Here is a 22232-nt window from a genome sequence, read left to right on the forward strand (position 1 = left end):
GTGTCCAGGTGATGGAAACCCGAATCTGTACTGGCAGCTGAACAACTTGGTTTGCAGGTGTTGATGGGCTACTTGGGAGCTTCAGGGAGGTTTAAAATCCTGTGTATTCTTCTAAAAAAGTGTCAGCTTTTCTCTTGAAAAACTCACATGTGAGGTACCTGACAGCAGGTCTCTGCTGACAGAATCTGAGTTGGGTGCAGTCATTAGCATGGGGGTGTGTACGTGGCTGTTTGGACCAGTTTCAGTGAGTGATGTATATTGGGTAATGCAGCTGAAGCACTCAGGCAGTGTGGTGTTCTCCCTAACCTCAGAAGTAACTTCAAGGGAGTGAGTTGCCAAACCTTAATCGGGGTTGTTCTGCTGATTGTTTAATTTTTACTAGTTGCTGAATTGCTGCCTGAGAGATGTTACAGGGGAGAGTATGGGGTGAACAGGAGGTGGCCTACAGTGCTCCTATTGCAGTGCACAACCAAGAGTCAGGGAATAGTTCAGCACTTAAAAATTCAAGAAGAAATTCCTGAAGATACAAATTAAACAATAGCAAGTGAAAAAAAAAATAGCCCCAAAAATCACCTGTGTGCCCAGATTCATACCTGATGCCATCACCCATGCAGTGGTTTGGTGGTCTGAGGCACCACTGTCCTTGCTAGCTTAGGTGTGACTGACTTCTCCCATTCATTCACATTCCTCATCAGAAGCACGTCAGAGAGTCATTGAACCATCCCATAGATTTTAGCCTGGCTGACTGTAATAACTCTCAACTTTGTGTTTTATGTATGGTGTGCTCGTGTGGTTTGGAAAGCGTTAGGAAAGGAAGAAGAGACTACACACTGTACAGCTTGGTCAAGGAAGCCCTGGTGAGAGATTCCCCCATGACTCTGAGGTGGTAAGACCAGTCGGTATTCCCTGCTTGATGTTTCACAGTCCTGTCCTTCTCTGACTCAGCTGGTGCTCACAGTGAGTTCTCTTGCATCTTCTTGGCTTCATTTGTCTTTTTGTGTGTGTTTGTCTTCCAAAGCTTTCCCTGTCATGAGGGTGCACGGCTGCAAAGCACTGCTCTGACCTGGGACTGCTCTTGCATCCCTTCATGGCTTTGTTCTGCCTTGCAGAAACAAATAAAGTTTATCCCTTCTTTCCCAGTCCTTCTCAGTTTTGCCCCATTTTAACCACCTTCCTGTTTCCCAGAGTCACCAGTACCTCTTTGCTGCATCAGGGCACAGAGCTCAAATAGTCCCTGTCTCCCAGCAGCACTTTGCTACTTTTTTCTGAATTACAGCCCTCTCAGGTATGAGTGGGCCTGTCTCTGAGAGTACATCTTTTTTGGACTGTCATCTCCATTGTGCTTTTATAGGACCCAGCAGCATTGTCTGCCATTGGAACAGGGCACTGGGGTCTGTAACACATTGTCCCCCGTGGGGTATTAGGAGAACGTGAGATCCTTATCCTAGAGCTGGGCAGGCAGAGGTACAGGAGATGTGCATGAAAGAGAGGAAAACCAAGCGTGGACCTCCTGATGGAATCTCCAGCTGGTGGCTGGACTCCAGGGCTGTTTTTTCCCCACAGTGACAGCCTTAGTTGGTCTCCAGATGCTGCCACAGTATGAATATTCAGTGCCAATAAAATATGCTCAATACCGTAAGTCTTGCCAGGGTGAGGATCCGGAGGGCTTGATGAACTTTGTAACAGCATTACTCTGTTGTAGGGGCACGACTGATGCAGGAATTGATTTCTCAGTTCAGGCTTCACCTTCTTTTGAGCAGAGTTCATCCCTGTTTGCTTTTCATAATAGCGTTATTACACCTCGCTGGCAGCAGGACAAGGGAGAAGCAACCGTGCAGCTTTTCATTCCTCGTGTGCTCCTGTGCAATAACCCAACAGTGGTGAGCACCAGTCTGTCAGGCTTGAATTTTGCATATTTGATATGTTATCAACTGACTGTCATGGTATTAACACTAATATAAAAGACTGCTGATTTAACAGCTACAGGACAAAGAACCAGAGAGTTTCAGTATTAAAGAAAAAAGCAAGTGGGGGGGGGAGAAGCAAAGCCAAGCTGCAGTAGCAAGAATACAAAAAAAATGCATCTTTAAACTTTTCTTTTTCTTCTGATCTACTTTCTGTATGACTCACGAACCAGGCTCTAAAATGGCCTCCAAACATGCATGCATAATTTTGCACATCCAAGTGTCTGCATATGCAGTGCTCTTAAATATCCCGAGGCGTTGGCTTTGCTGCTGGGGCGGAGCAGGGAAAGGGCGAAGGAGTTCATCCCCAGAAGCACCCAAACTTGCTTCTCTGATGGTCTTACCCAGCCTTCCATGTGCACTGGTCAGCCACCAGCATCTATGCAACCTGCTCTTCTCTACTTGTTTATGCTGGGCTCATTATCTTGGAAAACGTGTCTTTTTTTTTAGGGTTTTTTTCTGACTTTGGGGGTTTTTTTGGTTTTTTCCTCCTGTGAAAGGCATAACCCATAAACAAAGACAGGGACTTTTTGAGTACCAGCTACACTCCAGGGACTAGCTGGACAGGGGAGGTCAGAGAGAGAGCCAGGCTTTGGAAGAAGTCGCACATGAAGCTTTAGAAATGAGGCCATGAACGCCTTTGGGTTGATGGTGGTGCTTTTTACCTGTAGGACAGTTGGACCTGCCACTTCTGCTTATGGAATCAAAAATAAATAGGGTTTTTTTTTTCTTTCAGTGATTCCTGATGGCCACCCTTATAAAGCAGTCATGTGTACTGCTCATTTTTGTAAAATAATTAAGAGCTCTTAAATGCCTCACAGGTGCCAGAGCAGGGTTTTCACCCTCAGAAGGGGATGTACAAGCTGTTTTCAGCTGAGGTAATAGAGGCCAGTAAAGTCAGTAATGGGTGGCTCTTCTGACAGTTTATGATAATAAACCCCAATTTTAGAGGCTATGTGCAGGTGACATCCCCTTTTCTGAAAGTGGCCTCTGTGTCTGTAGTCCTACTTGGCAAGTGTTTACTGTTGGTTGGGGTAGGGTGAGCATACCTGACATAGCAGAAGGGTGTTTATTTGATTAAAATCTGGCTCTATTGTCTGGCAGAAGCCCTGAAGCCCCCTTTTACCCTTTCTGCAAGCAGAAAGAAGTGCAATTTTCATTCAGCATAGATGTTTCCCTTTCATCCCTGAAGCTAATTTTTTTTTTCCTGCAGCAGTTTTGGTGAAATTATGTATCGCTTGTGATAATTCATTTTAAAAATTCCTGAGCTGTGTGGCGTACTTTCATGAAAATTCATTTAGATAAAATTAGATATTATTGTTTAATGAGGTGGCATTTCAATTTAGACCTTGCATCATGCATATACCAAGAGTTTTTTATGGAATAGTTAGGTTCATTTGAGTAATAAAGGCTGAATCATGGGGGCTTTAATTCTTAATCGCTGTGAGGATTGTTATCTGTGGGATGTGAGCTGTCTTAGTGGTATTCAATCAAGTGTCCACTTAGCCGTGACCAGAAGTAATTGCTCCCAAGTGGGTTGCACAATGACCTGTTAATACTTGCTTTGACCCTCTGACCTTGTCTGCCCCATTGTTTAGGATTTTATAGCGAGCGAGTCTGCATTTCTGTGGGGTCAAGTAGATATCTGAGGTCAAACATTTTCTGATTACTCCATGGTGTACACTGTAAGTCTACGGAGTTGTTGCATAGCAATAGTCACTGCTGCAGAGCAGGACGCGGAGGGTTGGGAAATTGTCTTCCTGAATGCATGTAAACAGTTTAATATTTTACTGAAAGAAGTTCATCTTGTAAATTAGGTATGAATAATACATTTGTAATTACTACTCATGTCTTTAAACACTTGTGTCTTAATTGGCTTGGGTGTTTTTTTAATGTATTTGCATTTTGTCAGGGAAGTTAATTGCAACTTGGAGAGATGGGAGGCGAGTTGCATGGACTGGGGATGGCTTTGTCCTGCATCTCTTTGGCACCTGGGCTTGTGTCAGTGCTTCTGGATGAGTTCAAGTGGGGATTGCTTCATCCCTGCCTTGGACTGCTGCCGCAGACTGTTTTATGTGCCTCTCGCAGGCTTCCAGAATTAGTTTGACCTACTTGTTGATGACTGCGACCCGCGGCCAGTTGGGATGTCCTGTATTAATTTATTGTCCATCTTTAAATGTTGCTGGAAGTGTGGTCGTATTGTGCAGTAATTTGCAGGGGGACTGGCCCTGTTGTGAGGCTGAAATGTACTATTTTCTTAGCAGTCTATCTGGCACAAACAAAGCCTTGGTAGTGTTTGTAGCGCTACTCCCTCTTTTCATGTTGTGTTTACCGAGTTCAGTAGCCAAAACACTTGTGCACACCCTTCAGTCTTGTAGGTCAGCTTTGCTCTAAAGTAACATATATGCCCATCTCTCTGTGTTGCATCCTAGGGAAAATATTTTGATCGTCGCTCCCCGAGCAGGGCTGGTGGGATGACACAAAGCAGTTGGATCAGGATACAGTTTGGGGACAAACACAGCTAGTGTTCCTGTGAGAGAGGCAGACTATAGGCAACTGAGTAAGCAAGAAGCGAGTGCTAGAAACAAAATTATATAGCATATGTGGGGGAGAAAAACAAAACAGCGACTCTGTTTCCACTGCCAGAATATTTAAAAACAAACAAACAAGCACGCACGGCAAAGCACGCCTTGCAGTGAAGGGAACCTGTAGGTTTCCTCTCTACGCCTGAGGCTGTTGTGTGGATCTTCTCTTGCCAGAACACTCTGGGGAGTTTGGACTGTCCCTCCTCTGATTTTCACTTCATGTTGCTTCGCTGAATGGAGCCATCCGTTCTCCTGGGGCCTGCAGAGACCCCTGGTTAGGGGAACCAGGAATAGGGAGCTTAAGCCTCTTTCCCTTGGAGTCAGAAGGGAGGCGAGGTTGTGTGTTCTTACCAGGTGCATGTTTTAGGGTTGATGGTGATGAAAAAAGTGTATCACAACAGGAGAAAACAGCCTGAAGTTGTGCCAGGGAAGTGTAGTTTGGATATCAGGAGAAATTCCTTCACTGAAAGGGTGGTCAGGCACTGAACAGGCTGCCAAGGGAAGTGATGGGAGTTGCCATCCCTGGAAGTGTTCAAAAAATGTGTGGATGTGGTGCTTAGGGACATGTTTAAGTGGTGAGATAGCAGAGTTAGGTTAATGGTTGGACTCTGGGTCCCTTCTCTGCTGGGATGTCTGCAGCAGAGCACTGTGAGGAACTTGCTTTTGGGGGAAAGATCTTATGCCTAGGCCAGAATAAACAGAATATTTCTTAAGTTTTGAAAGGAATGCAAGAGGATGCCACGGAAATGAAAGATCCCATTTAACACAGATACTGCAACCTTGATCTCTTTTTTTTTTTTTTTTTTTTTTTGGTAAATTGAAATGTGGGAAAACATCTGAGATGTTGCAGAGGGGTTTTGGGAAGCCTGTGTTTCCCACACGCTCTGGTCTGTGCAATGCCTTTGTAGGTGGTGTGTGGTTTGTGTCAATCATCAGCCAGGTGCTAATGGTGATAGAGCTACATTCAGCCTCTGAACCCGACGCTGAACATGTTGTTCCCTGCAAACACATTCATACAAGCTGGGGGAGCTGCAGGCTTGTAGCCAGTTTTCAGCCATCTCCAGAGTTCCCTCCCGTAGCTCAGGCAAAAGCAGAATACCCCTTCTGCAGCAGCCTCAGACGTTGCTGCGACGAGCCCTTCCCTTGCTGTGATATCAATTTAGCTGTTTCATCTTTTCCCCTGCAGACTAAGCAGCAGCACAGATTGGCCGTTATAATTAATTTCGTGCAGGAAGCAAGAGCTGAAAGTTCCAGCATCTCCTGATTTTCCCTCTGGTTGAAGAGGGCACTCCTTGTACCTGCTACTCTTCCAGTTACAGGGAAAATATGACACTTTTCATGGGACTGGGTATGGGTTTGGAGATGAAGTTTTAGGGAATCAGCCTAGCATTCTTGTTGGATCCAGATTGGAGCAGCTGTTGAGCCAAGTGAACAAAAGGATTAAAAGCAACTACAAGAGTTGTTGGGTCACTTTGTGTGCATGGCCTTTTGAGCTTTTTCTGTTATTACTGGTCTCATCTTGCTACTTTTCTGAATCCACCACCAAGAGCGCATCATAAGACAGTAGAAGTCCCATGTCAGCCCAGTCGTGTCAGCACGTGATAATGGTGCTTTCTCCCAATGGTTTGTTTTTGAACGGGGTTGTTTTTATTAATCCTTTGTACCTGTTAGCATGGTCCTAGGATGCCTTGCAGAGCTGCTCCTGCCAAGCACCGAACAGGCCTAAGAGTTGTTAAAACTTTAAATGAGAGGCAGCGGTGCTCAGCAATTCTCAGAAGTGCTCGGCGCCTTCCAGGATAGAGCAATTTAAAAAAGAAAAAAAACCCGAAACCCCGCACAACAAAAAAACATGAGATGTAGTTATGCAAATTATGACCTTTAAATGCATTTTATATTTGGATTGAAGTTGCTAACGCATTCTTTCCAAGTTCTGTTTTTCCAGTGGGATTCTGCTTCAGGTGCTTCTCCTTTGTATTGGTGGAGCGGTGCCGGCGCCGCGGAGGGAGCGCGGGACGTGATGACTCGGAAAAGCAGCCACCGTGCTCCGGGATGGGTAGTGCTCAGTTAGCAAGGAGCCTGAATAGGTGGATTTTAATTTCTCTGGAGGGTCTGAGCACATTAACTAGATGGCAGATTCCTCATTAGCTAGATGGATTAAAATTTGTATCATGGCTGATGCCTATCCTGACTAATACATGTAAGTAACAGCTCGTTGTACTAGAGCTACTGGATGTGGCTTGGGTGGAGGAGAGGAATTGGCTTCTGCGGAGGATATTTGCAAAAAGTCACATTTCCACCATATGTTAGCAGGAGTCTCTTTGGATGCAGGTTTTGGATGGAGTCCTCTGTGTTGCTGTAATCTGGTTTGTCCTTTTTCTACCACTAGTTCTGAATCATACCAACTACTTGGACTCTTCTGCGTGTTTCCTGAAGGACAGTGAGAACATTTCTGCTGGCTCAGCTGCCTTTTGCCTCTTAGTTCATCTTGATGAAGAAGTAAGGTCTGGAGCACTGAAGGAGAAATTTTGTGTCAGTAAGGAGTGAGAAGGGCTGCAAAAAAATTGGAAAATTCTGCCAAATTTAAAAAAAAAATAAAAAGGAAAGAAGAAGGAAGGTACCACGAACCTCATCAATCCTGATTTAGGTCTGGCTTGTGACAAATCATTATGTAGGAAGGGAGATATCCCTTTAATTTTTAATAGCTTTGCCGTGAAGTTTTATTAGGCAATAATCTGGATCCTGAGTGGATAAAAGATAAGTGTGAGGGCCACGTAATTCTTTCCCCTCCTGTGCAGCTGGGAGAGGGAGAGAGGGGTCATGGGGAGCTGGCTGCCTCCTGGAGCTCAGAGCAGCATCCTTCTGTGTGCCACAAGCTTACTGAGTGCTTCCAAATGGATGTTTACAACATAAATATGTTCAGGATGTGGGTAGCGAGAGAAGTGTGGGAATAGACGCGAAGGTGCATGGGAGTGGGGATGCGAAGGGGGAGGTGTGAAGAGAGCCAGGAGAGTGTGATGCACATTTTGCAGATAACTTCTCTTTGGGTACCTCCTTCCAAAGCCTGGGTGTGGACTTCGCTGCTCCTTACCAGCGTGTCCTGAGGCTTTATGTTCACAGGAAAGAGGTTCTCTTACCCGTCTCTGCCAACATCCCCGATCCCTTATTTCCAGAACGGTTTATTTCCAGGGAACAGCAGCTGATAATAAGCGCGGAATGGTCAAATAGCTTAATTTGTAGTTTGGTGGTTGGTGGTTGGCGTTTCTTACAGTATTTCCCAGGCACTGAGTGCAATAGACATTTCACTGGCACTTAATAAAGCCATGCAGGGCACTCCTCGATAATATAATCCTTATGCCAGCCCGGCTGCTAAAGCCATGAGTCCCTCAGGCAGTAGTAGACAACTACACTTGGTGTTGCTGCTTGTTTTACTGTTGTCTCAGATGGCTAGGCAGCATTTCTGCGATTTTAAGGCAGCGTGTTATTGCAGTATCTGGGATGAAATTACCACTTACAGTTGTAGAGGTGACAATCTGGCACTCTCTGGCTGTTGAACATCGGTGACTTGGGGAGGCTGGAGGTGCAAGGCACCTTCATTGCACTGTGACAACTACCAGAAATGAGCATCTGGCCCTCTCTTGTCATTTTTTTCCCCTTCTTATTTGAACATCTGCTTGCCTGATTGTTTTCTGGTTTTGTTCTTTTTTGTTCTTTTTTTTTCTTTTCTGTGGCTCTTTTAATTTGTGGTAAATGCGTATTTAATGTAAGTAAGATGTTAGCTTCTGTCTAGTTTTTCAGCAAGCATTCCAGTAATTACTCGAGTACCTTTGAATGCTACAGCTGCTATTTCTAAGTTAGAGAATCACATTTTCCAAGCATTTATAACTGAATTCACATGGGTAAAACTTGGCATTCAGATTGTCGGCCCACATATCTTATTTTGTCTTGATCCTTTAAGTTAGCATATCAGCTTTGTATTTGATTGAAATGGTAAAAATGGCTTCTTGCTGCTCTGGGTGGGCTTGTAGTAGTGTTGTTTTATGAAATTGTTTTAATTTTTTTAAAATTGCATTGGTTTGAGCCCTGAAATTATTTCTTTGTAGTTACTAGTGTAGGTTGGTGTTTGTTTCTCCTTTTTTCTTTTTTTCTCCCCTCTCTCTCTGTCCTCCTTAGCCCCTATTAGTGTGAATCAGTCACTATTATTTTAATATTACTTGGGTTTTTATATTACGTCTCTAAGGAGCTTCTCAGAATGTGGTTTGATTCTTTCCCTGCTGATGTCAGGCAGTCCCTTCATGCCAGAGGATGTTGGCTAAGGCCAGGCTTCCCCCCGTGCCCTCAGTGATGTTAACTCAGTTTTTCCAGATGCTCCTGGAGAGCCATGCACCCAGTTCCTGTTATTTTAGATAATTAAAAAACAGAGCCACCACGATTTCCAGTTCACCTTCTCTTTTCATCACAAACAGTGTTCTGTCCGTGGGACTGTGATGCCCTGTGGATTGGCTGCACCGGCGGCAGTGTTTTGCTTTGCATTATTGGAATGCTGGGTGGATTTGAGGATGTCCCAGTGCTGTCGTCACAGTTCCAGCCCCGCGGCTGCTCTGCAGCATGAACTGACTCTCTCTCTTTTTCTCTCCCTTTTTCCCTTTTCAAGCTGTGATGTCTGGTCCAGAGGAAACGTGATTTTTGCATTTTTCTGCTCAGAAAGTTATTTTTTTTTTCTCTTCTGAAACCGTTTTCTGGCACTCACAAGTTGAAAGGTAACAGGGGAAAAGAAATAAACAAAGGAAGAGATCTGAAATTTGACCTCCAAATATACTTAGTAGATGTGGTGGTTATTAGAGAGCTTTTCTGTGGAGGAAATCAGGTATAATGTATGGTTTGTTTCTGTGAATAGGTGTAGGGCTAAATGTAGGGCAGATGAGTTGAACAATAAAAACTAAATAGATTGATCTGGTTGGGCTGAAAACTTAAGAACTTAAGTAAATTATATTATTTAGTAACATAAATTTTGTAAAAAAGCCTCATTCTTCCAATAAAGGTCTGAGAATAAAACCAGACTTAATTAATTACCAGTATTAATTTATGCCATTGTTATCAGCAATAGTTTCATTCACATTTTAATATTTGAACTGCTTAACTCTCATTTGTGGTAAATGTCCCTTTAATAGAACATGTAAGATGATGTTCCACATGTAGTTATGCTTTAATTACATATTTTCAGGAGGGAAACATATTCAAACTTTGAGGATAGATGGTGGAGTTTGACTTGAGCTCAGGTTTTATTTTTGTGTTACAGGAAGCTGGTATTTATAGGCCCTGTAGTGCTTGGTGCTCTGTGCTTCTGCTATGGGATGCAGATACAGATGCATGATTATGGAGGAACGTGCTCAGTCAGTGAAGGGAGTGACTGGCCTGTGAACTGTCTGCAGGGCTGCTGGGGGCCAAAATGGGCAGAAAATGATCCAAAATGCTCTCTTGCTGCTCCACATGGTGCCTGCGGGTGCACGATGGGATGGGCTCCCCTGCTCTGCGCCGTCCTCGTGCCCAGTGCCAGGACCTGCGGCGAGAGCATCCAGACAGGACTGTGAGCTTTGCCTGATGGGCGTTCTCAGAATCGCTTAAACTCGGGGAATTCATTGCTTTGGAATTCAGCAGATTTGCACAACTCCGTGCATCTGTGCCTCCGTCAGCGTGCGCCGGCTTTCTGCTTTCCTCACCCTGCGCATCCCGGGATAAATGTCTTGTGATTAACGGCCCAACTCATGGGCTTGGGATCGGGGGAGCGTCTTATCAGCAGCCCTGCGAAGTTGGGGAGGGAGCGGCAGCACTGGGCGAGCGCGGGCCGGGCTGGGGCGGCTGCTCTGTGGTTTGTTGTGTCTGGTTTGGTTCCTACTTTTCAAGTTGCAGTTGCATTTGGTCATTCGTAGCTTATTTTCCTAGTCTGGCCAAGCCAGCAGGATCCCCGTGCGCTGCAGGGGAACATAAAAAATCAGCCTTTAAGCTGGAGTGCTCAGCAGATAAGGATTTTAAGACTCTTGCATCATGCGCTGTGTCTTATGGGCTTACTTAGTATACTCCATTTGATTTAATTTAGATATTGAATAAGGAGAAACACTTTAATAGCCAGAAAAAGTACTGCTCGTTGTAGCGCCTCTTCTTTCCCCATTGCCTTAAAGACAGATGGCCGGGAGGGCTGGCTTAGGCTGCGATTACATTTATTTAATTGTAGGCAGTAACAGGGTGTTTTCAAACTGCTTAAAAATGATGTTACGCCTTATCTATGAAGTGTTTCAAAAAGCCAACGAGAATTCCTTGGGCTTTTGTTTTATTTCTTCTTTTCTGTGTCTGAATGTAAAGAGTAAGTTTTCAGCCTTTGCAAGGATTAGGAAATGTGCAAAATTAGTGGATTATTTCAGTTGGATGGCTTGGGGAGGGCATGAAAGTTAGTGGGTGTCTCTTCAAGGGGTGTCCCCCTTCCTTTTCCCATCTTATAAATACAAATGAAGACTGTAACCAAGTTGCTGTAACTGTTAGCTTGCCCGGTGCTGGGTAGCCATTTATCTTGCTAAAAGGTTTGGTTTGCTGTGTGTTTGTGTTGGCAGGATTAGGGATGGCTGAGGAGCGGGAGGTGCTGTTGGATGGTGTTCCCAGGAGTTAGGGAGAACCTCAGGATGTGGTTTTCTTGGCGTGGGTCAGCCTCGATGGCCGTGCTGGTGTCACTGCTTTGCAGGAGGCTGTGACAAGTGGGTGCTGTCTGTGCACAGTATAGATTAAAAGGAATAAGAAATAGCAAACCTGCCACGGAGTATTTTACTGTAGCAGTGAACAGGGAGCTGGCAGGAAAAATGAAATATTTGCAACTCATGAAGGCAACAGGCTTGGGAGTTCTGAGGTGGGATTGGGATTGTTTGCAGAGATCCCTCAGCTGGCCAAGATGCACATGCTGGATTTCATCACTGTAACATGCTTGTGTGCCTTTCACTAAACACCACAAAAAGTGCCTTTGGATCATACATTTGCATTTTTATTTTATAGGGCGCATATTTATATAATACATTCTTGCATTTATTTATATTTATAGATAACTTTTCATTTGAGGCTATTAATTATTGCATGAGTCTGCACCACCCCGCAGTGATCACGGCTGCGTATTCTCTCTCAGTCAGTGAGAGCCTGGAGGATCTTCAGAGTGGGTGAAAATTATCCCAGACGTAGGTTTAAAAAAAGAAAGATGGAAAAAAAAAAAGGGCAAAAGAAAAGCAGGCCTCCCAAAAGCTGTGGTGGAACCCGGTATTAGCAAATGCTTCTAGGAAGTTTGACTGAGAGCCATATGGCAATGTGGGGAGTATTATCCATCGCTCCAGAAGTTGGTCTCTGAATCAGCCTATTGACTTCAACAGCACTTAATCATGTGTTTTAGTTCTTCTTTGAAAAGGCTTGCATTCCTGAATCATGTCCTCCGATTTTAACCACTAGACGGTACTTTGTTGTGTGGTAGCAGACAAGTTCAGTCATATTTCTGTGACTAAGTTTGCAAGTTGTGACTGCATCACTAGTGAAGTATGCTGATGAATATTCCCCTTCTTATCAGAGTCCAAACATTTGCTGTTGTTCTTGAATTTTAGGATGAAACTCAGTCTCTCCTGGGAAGGAGTTGGTGGGATGCTGCGGGATGATCTGGATTTCGTATGTTTATCTGTAGCATTGTGGATGCTGTGATGGAAATAAACAGAGGCGAAACCAGTGATCTCAAATTACTGCTCTGAATTCTGCTTTCAAAATCCCTGAGTGTTGGTGGTGATCAAGCCCATATAATAAACCAAGAACCAGTCGTGCGGATCCAAATTTGGATTGTATCTGGATGCTGAAGAACATCCCAGAGCCTCAGATGTGGCTCTGCTGTGTCAGGGATTATTTGGACTCTGGTGGAAGAAAATGATGGGTTTGTGTGTCTCTGTGGGATGTACTAGTTCACGTCCATTGCATCCATGAGTCCCCCCTGCCCTCGTGTCACTGCACAGGTGGAATTGCCAGGTACCACCCGTGGGTTGCCAGGAGGCAAATGTGGGTGCTGGGAGGTCCAGGTGGGCTCTGTTCAGCTGCCCCAGCAGCAGAAGGGGAAGTTCATTCCTCTCCCTGCTGCAGGAGTTCCCAGGGATTTCTGCTCCAGTCTGTCCATTATTAAAAGAAACTTGGGACAAACCTGTGTGCCACTACCTGGCTTGGCACACAGAGGGGAAAAATCCCTGTCCCAACCCATTCCTGGTGAGGGGGTGCATGGGCTGCACTTTCATCCCTGATTCATTATATTTCAGCAGAAATTTTTGTCTCACCTTTCAGTGTTTTTACAGCTAAAGCAGTTTTTACTTCCCAACTTTCAACATCTGGAATTCGGTTTCAGTTTATTAAAAAAAAAAAAATTCATAATCCGCAGTCTGGATGAAACACCAATGCCTTTGTATTTGCCCACAATTTTTAGCTTTAATTTTGTATCCTTGGCAAATGCCAGAAGTCCCAAGTAGTTGCATGTTCAGTAGCTGCCGTTTTCTGCTGCATCTTAGGCTCAAATCAGGGTTTTTTAATTTTTTTTTCCTGTTAGACACTTTTCTAATTGGGGATAATACCAAAACGATTAATCAAATTAAGCATGAGAGCAAAGTGGCTGATGCACAAAGCTGTGTATAGCTGCTGTCTTCTGCTGCGAGGTTGTCTCCCTGTAGCTGAAGTTCCTTAATAGGCCTCTTAGGCTCTGGGTTTTTCTTTTTTAATAAGGTAGTGTGCAGATCCCATTGACTTCAGTTGTTGATTGGGTTGCCTGACAGCCGGGATATTAAGCCGTTTCTTTGTGACCGAGTTGAAGGCCAGATTTTCGAGGATTTTCAGATGCTTAGCACCCATAATTGGTGTTAGGTTTTTGTTTTGTTTTTTCTTTTTTTTTTGGAAAAAGTTCAATTCTCATTTGGACATCTAAATAAGGGTGAGAGATTATGATACTTGTAGCAGCTAATGTTACTGGGATATGATTTTTTTTTTTTTTTTAGTATAACCTGACTAATGTGCTGGTTACTTTACTATCCCAATAAGTTTTGTTCTTCTGCATTTCTGCCGTGTTTGCAGATGCTGAGCATTCCTGCAAATTCTGGTCTTGGAGGAGAAACTTCCTCGTTTCAGCCACATTTTTCCGTGTTTTCTATAGTGATTGTGGGGGAGGGGGGTGGCAGCATGAGTTGAGTAAATTAGACAACTGTTGGAAAAAAAGGGGGACATGCAAAATCAAGTGTTCTACTTGCGTAATCTGTTTAACACCAGCGAGCCACGGAGCCTTGTGGGACAGGGGAATAAAAGGAACATCTGTGCAGGCCACATGGCATGCTCCGGAGGAGCCCTCCATCCCAAGCAGCTCTGCTCTATTTGCAAATAAAAGCTCCAACCAACATCAAAAAGTTGAGGTGAATCCCAGCTGAAAGGGGAGAACAAATGTTACCACTCGGCACAGTGAAGTTCCTCTTGCAAGCAGCCTTTGTGGTCTTTTTAAGGATGCTTCGGGCATGTGTTTCTAATGGCAATTCATTTAAAGAGGAAAAAAGGGGGGGCAAAAAAGGATGGGGGGGGAGGTTATTTTGCAAGAAATTTTATCTGTATTGAAGCATTTTAGGAAATTGCTGAGTATCTCAAGCTACATTCAAAATAGAAAAAAGAATAAGGATGCTAGGACTTTTTTTTCGAGGGGGGGGAATGTGTTTTGTTTGACTGTTTTGGGAGGGGTTTTTTTCCTCCCCCAGCTCCACCTGGATGTAGACATCTTGATATCCCAAAGCTTTCCAGCTGATATTCCTCCCCTTATTTTGCTGCTGGTGGCTGGTAAACAGCTCCATGGTTAGGCAGAGCCCTGGGAATCTGCTCTGGCCCCGCTCCCCCAGGACATTCGCTGGAGGGGAGGATAAACAAGCCAGCAGCACATTTTATTTCCACTGAAAACCTGTTAGAGTGCAAGGACACATCTAGTTTGGGGCTTTGCATTTTCTAGGCAGGCTGTACTGTTTTTAACAGAGTCATGTATCAGCAAGCTGGGTAGTCTGTATCAAGAAGGCACATAGTTTTTAATATGTAAATAGGAAAGGATGGTGTTTCATCTTTATTCCAATGTACCCAGGGTGGCAATAACGCTTTTTAAATCCCTGTGAAACAGATTGTATATGGCAAAATTAATGTCTCAACTCTCCAAGTATTTTCTCTAAAATATTTGAATTTTTGGGTTTATTATGCCGCTTGTTTAAAATAGCGAACGATATCAGCCGTGCATTCAAAGCTTAATTGGTGGAACACAGATTTATCCTAATTTAAAACAGTCACTTAAAAACAGTTTTGTATATATGTATACATGGGCACAACTTTTCATACAGTTGTCTGTTTTGGAGCGGTCTCTTAGGCACTGATGTACAAGTTGAACCTGTTTTCTTTTGTGCAACATGGCTTTGAGAAATCATTAGTTAAAACAGAGTTCTGTAGTTCCATTGCAGTCAGTAAACAGCCTGACATGAGTCGTGCGTGAGATGATTGAAGTTCTGCCTTTGATCAGACTTTGATTGTGCCAAATATAATCCTGAGGTGTGTGTGTATCTATATATGTGTATATGCGTGTCGGGGAAAGCTGCTTTAGAGATTTGGCCAAGTGGCAGAATAACGTGTCCATCAGGAATTGCCGTGGCAGGACAGTGATGGAAGAGCAGCAGCGGAACTGCAGCCATGTGCTCATCTGTGTCACCCACTCCAGGCAGGGCATGGGGATCTGGAGATGCTTTGGGCCATTTTCCTCTGTTTTCAGTCACATTCGTCATTCCTGTTTATTTCCTCAGCCCCTTTCTGACTTGTCAGGCTCCTTGCTATCATTTCATGAGGACTTTTCCTCTGCTGTCCTTTTTCTTCTTTAGGCTGGCCTCTGTTCTGATGCCCATCTGGTAGCAGTGGGGTGTTTTGCAGCTCACTGTGATGGCTTGGGGGGATCTGCTGCACCGACGAAGGTCAGGCACAGGTAACCCGGCCAGATCCACGTACCAATTCCTGACTCGCTCCGGTGGAGCACGGGAATTTCACATACTTTGTTTTGCAGCCACCTGCCTTTTTCCCCCACTGCACCTCTTCTCATTCCCCTGAGCACATGGTGATGCATCAGCTGCCTGTCGGGTGGGTCCTGCCCGTTGTACAAAGCTCCCTCTCACCCAGGCAGCCCTTGGCGTGGGGTGGCACTTCCAGCCTGTGCACCCCGCAGGCACTGCTGGATGTGATGCACTGAGCTGTTCCTTAGGTCACAGCCTAAACTCTTGACAGCTCTTTAGTGCATCAAGGGCTGCAGCCAGTTTTGCAGTTTGATGTATGAAACGATGCCCTCAGTTCCTTCAAAAGCCCCGGGAGCAGCCAGACCCAGGGTGGAGATGCAGGAAGAGGGCTGGGAGCATCAGGGAAAGGTGAGGGACCTCATGCTGATGAGATGAAGTCCATAGTGATTTGCCAGATTGTCTGAGCTGTGTGCCTCTGCCTTTGAGATTTAAATAGTGAAATATTAAAACTTGTCTTTCAAATCTGTTCAATATTATGAAGATTAATTTTTGTTGGGGGCAGATTAATAGGTTTCCTATTCTGATTAATACAGTGATAATAAAACCGTTGTGATTGCTGGAATTAATGAAGCCCAGGTTCCTGTTTCGGGGTTTGATTGACTTTGTGCTTCAGTTATGCTAAAGCTGCTGCATCTCATTGCCCCTTACTGAGCTGTAGCCCTTGAGGAATCTGTATGAGAGCAGGGCAGCCCGGAAGGTCTGTGTTGGAGGTCCCATCAAATAACCTTTTGTAGGAGAAGGTTTGTCAAAGAGTGATCAAGAGTTTTACTCATGTTGCAGCATTATTAGAGTTTCTGTATCTTTAACCCAGCACGCTATTTTTGTGAAAGTTGTAGAAGAGGAGTGGCCAACTCAAATGTGTGGGCACATCATTAAAAGCTTCAATTTGTCAATGCCAGATCGAACTCGAGTGTGTGGGTAGATCATTAAAGGCTTCAGTTTATCAGAACCAATCTATAATCTGTTCCTCTCCCTCCTCCACCCTTCCCCTCAGCAGTACACGTAATTTCCACAGGTTCTCCAGTGTTGAGGTCCATGGAAGTGCCTGAGCTGCCTCTGTGCCCCCAGGCCATGCTGGGCTCCCTCCTTGGCAGGCAGCCTCTGTGCTGGGCTCAACCTGGAGCTGCCAGTGAGCCAGCTGGCTCTTGGAGACAGCTGATCGAATGGGTTTGGAGGCCTCCAGTGGTGCAAGCCCCAGAGTTAATGCCGTGAGAACTCATGTCTTTGGGAGCTCTCTGCTCCCATTAATCCAGGGGATTCAAAAGATACAGGTGGGGCTGGGCACAGAAGGTACATGGTGATCATGTAAGCTTTGTTCCCTTGGGAAACCTGGCTGAAGAAATGTTTTGTGGGGTATTATGGTGAGGTCAATTTTTGATGGTGCAAGAAGCATCCAGTTTTCCAGGTGCACTGTCAGAGTTCAGGCCTGATGTGTCTACCTACTCCCAGTACTATTTCTTGTTCCTTGTGTAGAAGCTCTCCCAGCTTTCAAATCTCCTTGTTGGCAAAACAATGCCAAGATATTCCTTATGCTTGAGGAGGGATGTGAAGGTGAAGAGTGATCTGGAGGTGGGGACAGTGCTTCTGTACATTGTAGCCCTCATCTGCCGCAGACCAAATATATTATCTGGACAATAATTTTGCTTCAAAAGTCTCGAACATGAACTCTTTTAGCAAGCATTAGCCAAAATGAGCCTCAATTCCTCATCTTCTAAACAGGACTAATGGTACTTTCCTGCTCTACAGATGTATCATGGATAAAGATCACTAAGCAGCTGAATACTGTGGTGCAGCAGGTCAGCTGGAGAAATCCTGCCCCAACATATGTAGATGCAGCTTTTTGCTCAGCTACAAATCCATCTGCATATCTGTCATCAAGCACAGCAATAAAGCAAGGCTCGGATATGTGTTTCTGACACTGCTCCATTGCTTCTCTCAAGTGCTCTGCTCCTCATGAATAAAATAAAACTGATACAAGATGCAGGTCACTTTTGGTTTGCAGGTGTTGCAGAGTCTCCAAGAAAGAAATCATGTTTAGCATAAATGCTGTTTAAAAACCCCATTTGGATCTATTTTTATTGTGTAGCACAGTTTTGTAATAGGGTCGCATAATCCCTATATTTAGATTTCTGAACTCTTGTGATCTTTGAGCCATTGCATTGCATTCAGTGAAGAACAGGAGAAAGCCCCAGGGCCAGAGAAGTACCTGAATTTTGTCTGAAAAAATTTCATGCAGTTGTTGCTAAGACAGAAGCTTCCAGATGTTCTCAGGAAGGCGGCAGTGGGCTGCCAAAATAATAAACTCCACGGTATTAATTTGAAGATGGCAGTACTTGCCCCTGTCGGAGTGCTGGTAGATGTAGGGAGGCTGGGAACAGCCTTGTGGATGCTGTGGAAGGAGACAGTTAGGGAATGAAGGAGTCAGAATCACCACATGGTTTTTGCTTTCATGTTTTTTCTTGCTCCAGTCCTTCAGGACATTTTCTTCCATTGCAAAGTTTGTTTTCTCCACTAGGATTTATTGCTGCAGGTCCTGTTGTGTAGTGGTCCAGGGAGCAGAGGCTCTTCCAGCGCTGATGCATCCATTGGGAATGAGTGCCCTTCCCCAGTCTGGGCAGGCACCAAACCTGCTGTTTAAATCCCATGTAGTTTCACTGGTGTGATGCAGAACAGCCCCAGGAACACCTCTGGTTATATTTCTGAGTATGAGTTGTTACTCAGTGCAGATACTTTATCAGTGAAAATATTATACATCTTATTTTAGAATACCCTTATTAGTAAAATGAATGTTTCATTTGTACAGGGAGCAGCTTCCTCTGAGCTAAGCTTAAGCTCAATCTGTGTTACTAATAGCTGGGGAAAAAAAATACTAATTGGTATTTCTTAACTGATGTTTGCAAATTTTGCCTTTCCACCCTGAACATCAAATAGTTTTTATATGTGTTTTTCCTTATCTCAGAGGAAAGATTAATAGTAACAAGAGATTCTACATTTTGTTAAGGCTTTATCAGGATGCAGTGAGTGAAGACAGAGAGTAAATAGTTCAGAAATTCAGAGAGTGTTATATTTTGATAATGCAAAGTAGGTTAAAGTATCTGGATTTTGTGCTCAGTGCAGTGTTTTTGAGCAGAATCTGGATTTGGATGGTGACACATTTTGGTATTTAGAAGGAACATAAGCTCGCCTGTCGGAGGAGCACGTTGCAAATGTGAAATAAGCATGTCTCTAAAAACCTTTCTTAATATTGTAAGTTTTGGTTTTATTTAAAGCCAAATAAAGTCTGCTGTGTGATAATGTTTGATACGTAGACACGCTCCTATAATGCTCCCCCCACCTCCAGGGTTTGTAACCACCTTTTATTTTCAAAGGAAAACGATAGGCTTTGATATGATTCTAACTGAGTGAAGTTTTAAAACATTTTTTTTTTGTCTTTCAGTCTCCTGAGAACGTTTTTTCTGAGTGACTCCGGCTTCCAGACACATTTGCCATGAGAAGGGTTTCGATCCTTTCCTGTGTTTGCCCTGAGTCATGAATGGATATGTGTGATGCCGGCAAGTAAAACTGGTGAGTCGCCAAACCTGAATTTGCAGTAACTCTCACTCATTCTTTCTTACAAACTCTCTTTCCCTCACTCTTTTCTCCCCTTTTTAATATGGTGGGGGTTTGGGTTTTGTTTTTGTATTGTCTGTGTTTAAAAGCAAGTCCCCAAAATAACCTTCATTGTAATGAAATAGAAGAGATACCAAATATTGGCAATACAGAAAAAAATATTCCCTTCCTTCCTTTCTTCTCTTCATCCCCTCAAATCCTGTGAACTATGAGGCCTGAAACTGAAGCCATGCAGATAGACAGGGTCTAAACATGCTTATGTGGGCAATGCATGTCATGATTAAATATGAATATGGAGAGGTCCCTTTGCCATCATGTGTCACATGATGGACTCTCAAAGGAGCCATTGCCAACAAATAATTAGCTACACTGTTTGCTGCACTTGCATCCCAGTGACAAAATGGTGTCACTGGTACACAGGAGAGTTGTCTTACGTGCTTCAGCGTGGCCTTGGAGGCTCCTCCAGCCTGGAGGAACCAAGCCTCTAATAGCCAGTTTTGGTCAGGCTTGAGAGGGTGGCATGGAGCAGCCCCTTCTCTGTTAATGGCCAGTTTTCATTTCCCGGTGGGATTATCAGCTGAGAAGCCTCTCGGTCCCTTTTGTGCCATATGGGTGGTGGTTGTGCCTTTCCCAGCTGTCCCCACCCCCCTGCAACCTGGCATGTGGAGCCCTCTCCTCTCACCTGCCCGCTCCTGACTGCCTCCCTTAGTAACTGGGGTGAGAGGAGGGGCAATATTAGTTTAGGAAAACCAGAATCATCTGATTTTACGGCAAAATTGGAAGGTCTATGTAAGAAATCTTCCAAACCCAGGAAATCTGCATAATTAAATTGTGTAGGAATTGGGAGCACAAATTGTTTTTTAAAATAAATGGAGATTTCTATTATATATTTAATATCTCTCTGTGTGTTGGAAAGTGCATTTCAATTCAAAGATTATAAAACCTGAGAAATTCACACTTCAGTGAATTGTGACTTTTTTTTTTTTTTAAGTTCCCATTTTTTTCTTTTTTTCCAGAGGTAGCATAATTACCATGTCATTTAGCAAAGATTATAATAGCTGTTCAGATTTTACCGACTGGTGTAGTAAACAGTTGAATAAACCCATATGGCAGCTCAAAGTGTGCATGCAGGAGAGGGATTCTTACCATTTCCTTCATGTCTGAATTACCAACCTCACTGATATGACTGAGATCCCCGAACAGGGACCAATTCCAGACTTCTCCAGTCATGCAAAAATTTCTCACTGCTCTGTCGCATATGAATCAATTGATTTTAATCACGGTGGTTAGGTAATTAATTATTTCTTTGTGCCTATGAAGTATGCATGGGAAATGTGGGGTTATATGCAAGGTACATGCCTCGATTTAAAGCACTCTGCATTTGCTTAATGCCTCTTTAATAAGTGTAAATAATGCCTGGGGTGTGACTCTTACCGTTCCAAGTACTATTAAAGATCAAGACTCCTCTAAGGCTGGCACAGGAGAAGTGTGGCATCACTGGGTACTGTCATAGCCCCATGGCAGTGCCTGTAATGACACTTTGTGTCTGGTCTCAGTGCTGGCAAATGGAAGGACTGGGGGGTTTTGAAGCATCCTCTTAAAACACCTGGTTGAGTTATGGAGTTATGAAGCTGTAGCCAACCAGCATCTGGAGAAAAGACAAAGTGTTCGAGTAGCGTGCCCTCTGGATACCTTCACTATTAAAAAATAAAAGCAATGAGAAGAAGAATTGTTAACTCTCTCCAAATGCTGGCTTGAACAAAGGAAAAGGCTCGTGCTGTTCCTTCTGAAATTCACTTACTTCCAGTTATCTTAAAATTTTCATGTCACATAATAGCTTTAAAATACTTTCTGAATGCATTAGACTCTCTCTAGCTGCTTTGAAAATACTGCAAAATAATAATAGGAAATGACCAAGCATTGAGCATTCCCACTGGAAAGGAGCAGTTGGCCCAAACTGGTGCTTGTGTTCATCTTAACCCTGATGTACGACCAGCCCTCCACCATAATTCTATCAAGAGATGGTAAGTTGCCTAGCAATGTGCTGACTGCAGAGGGTACGTGTCGAGCTAATTCAGTTTTTGTTCTCGTTTTCCTTGAGAGTTCAGCTTAAAGGAGTGATCCTTTCTCCAGCTGCAGCAAGAGCCACTTCTCAGCAGTCTCTCTTGTTCCCCGCTCAAGTGTTCCTGGTGATGTCAGGAATTCATTCACCGCCGTACACGTTTTAAAAGTTTCCAGCTTATTGAGTAACCAAATGTGGTTTCTGCTGATTGTGTTGACTGAATACGTAGGGCCCTTCGAAGAGGCAAGGGTTTTATTTAAAGCAGAGCGTTTAGTTGTATACCATTTTATGGCAGGCAAAGGTCATCTAGGGTAAGCAGCCAGAACAGTGAATTGCCTCATTGCAGCACCTCGGAAAATGAGACAGAAAGATACGGTAAAAGGTTTTAACAAATTGCTCATAGTTATACATTTTTAAAGTCGAGGAACTGGTGCTGTGTACATTTTTAAATTGGAGATAACCATGCTTGTACGATAAATTGAGTTAAGAAGAGAACAAATCAAAATAATGGGGTGGTACTAAAAACCTGGTGGTGCAGTGAGTTGGCGGCACGGCGTGTGCCGACGGGGCTCTTGGGAACCTGCCATGTCCCTGCACGGCTGGAGGCATTTCCACCAGGATTGTGGGGTCCTTTTTGTGTAAGGGTGCCCCGATTCTACCTCAGGCCTCTCCTCTGTCTCCTGATTACCCAGAGGGCTGTATCTGCCCATGATGCTTCTTGCAATAGCCAGGGAACAAGAGCCAAAGGGGCTTGTCCCACAGCTGCGGGGCAGGAGTGGGTTCCCCCAGGCTGTGTGTCAGTGGGATGAGAGGAGTAGGGAGAGCTCCAGGAGCCAAGCCCATCATCCCCCTGGCAGAGCTGCTTGTTGGGAGAGGTGGCAGCAGCCTGGAGATG

General features: G+C 44.2%; 1 protein-coding gene across 8 annotated transcripts in view; it reads left to right on the plus strand.

Annotated features, from left to right (window-relative positions):
- The window catches only part of FOXP1 (forkhead box P1), a 382295-nt gene that overhangs the window by 27243 nt on the left and 332820 nt on the right, over window positions 1-22232 (plus strand). For all 8 annotated transcript variants that reach the window (XM_064667184.1, XM_064667183.1, XM_064667193.1 and 5 more), the window contains exon 2: window positions 19103-19230. The gene's annotated coding sequence lies outside the window, so the exon portion shown is untranslated. The remainder of the gene's footprint in view (window positions 1-19102; window positions 19231-22232) is intronic.

This window comes from Pseudopipra pipra, chromosome 11 (genome assembly GCF_036250125.1).
Source record: "Pseudopipra pipra isolate bDixPip1 chromosome 11, bDixPip1.hap1, whole genome shotgun sequence".
Lineage (NCBI taxonomy): Eukaryota > Metazoa > Chordata > Aves > Passeriformes > Pipridae > Pseudopipra > Pseudopipra pipra.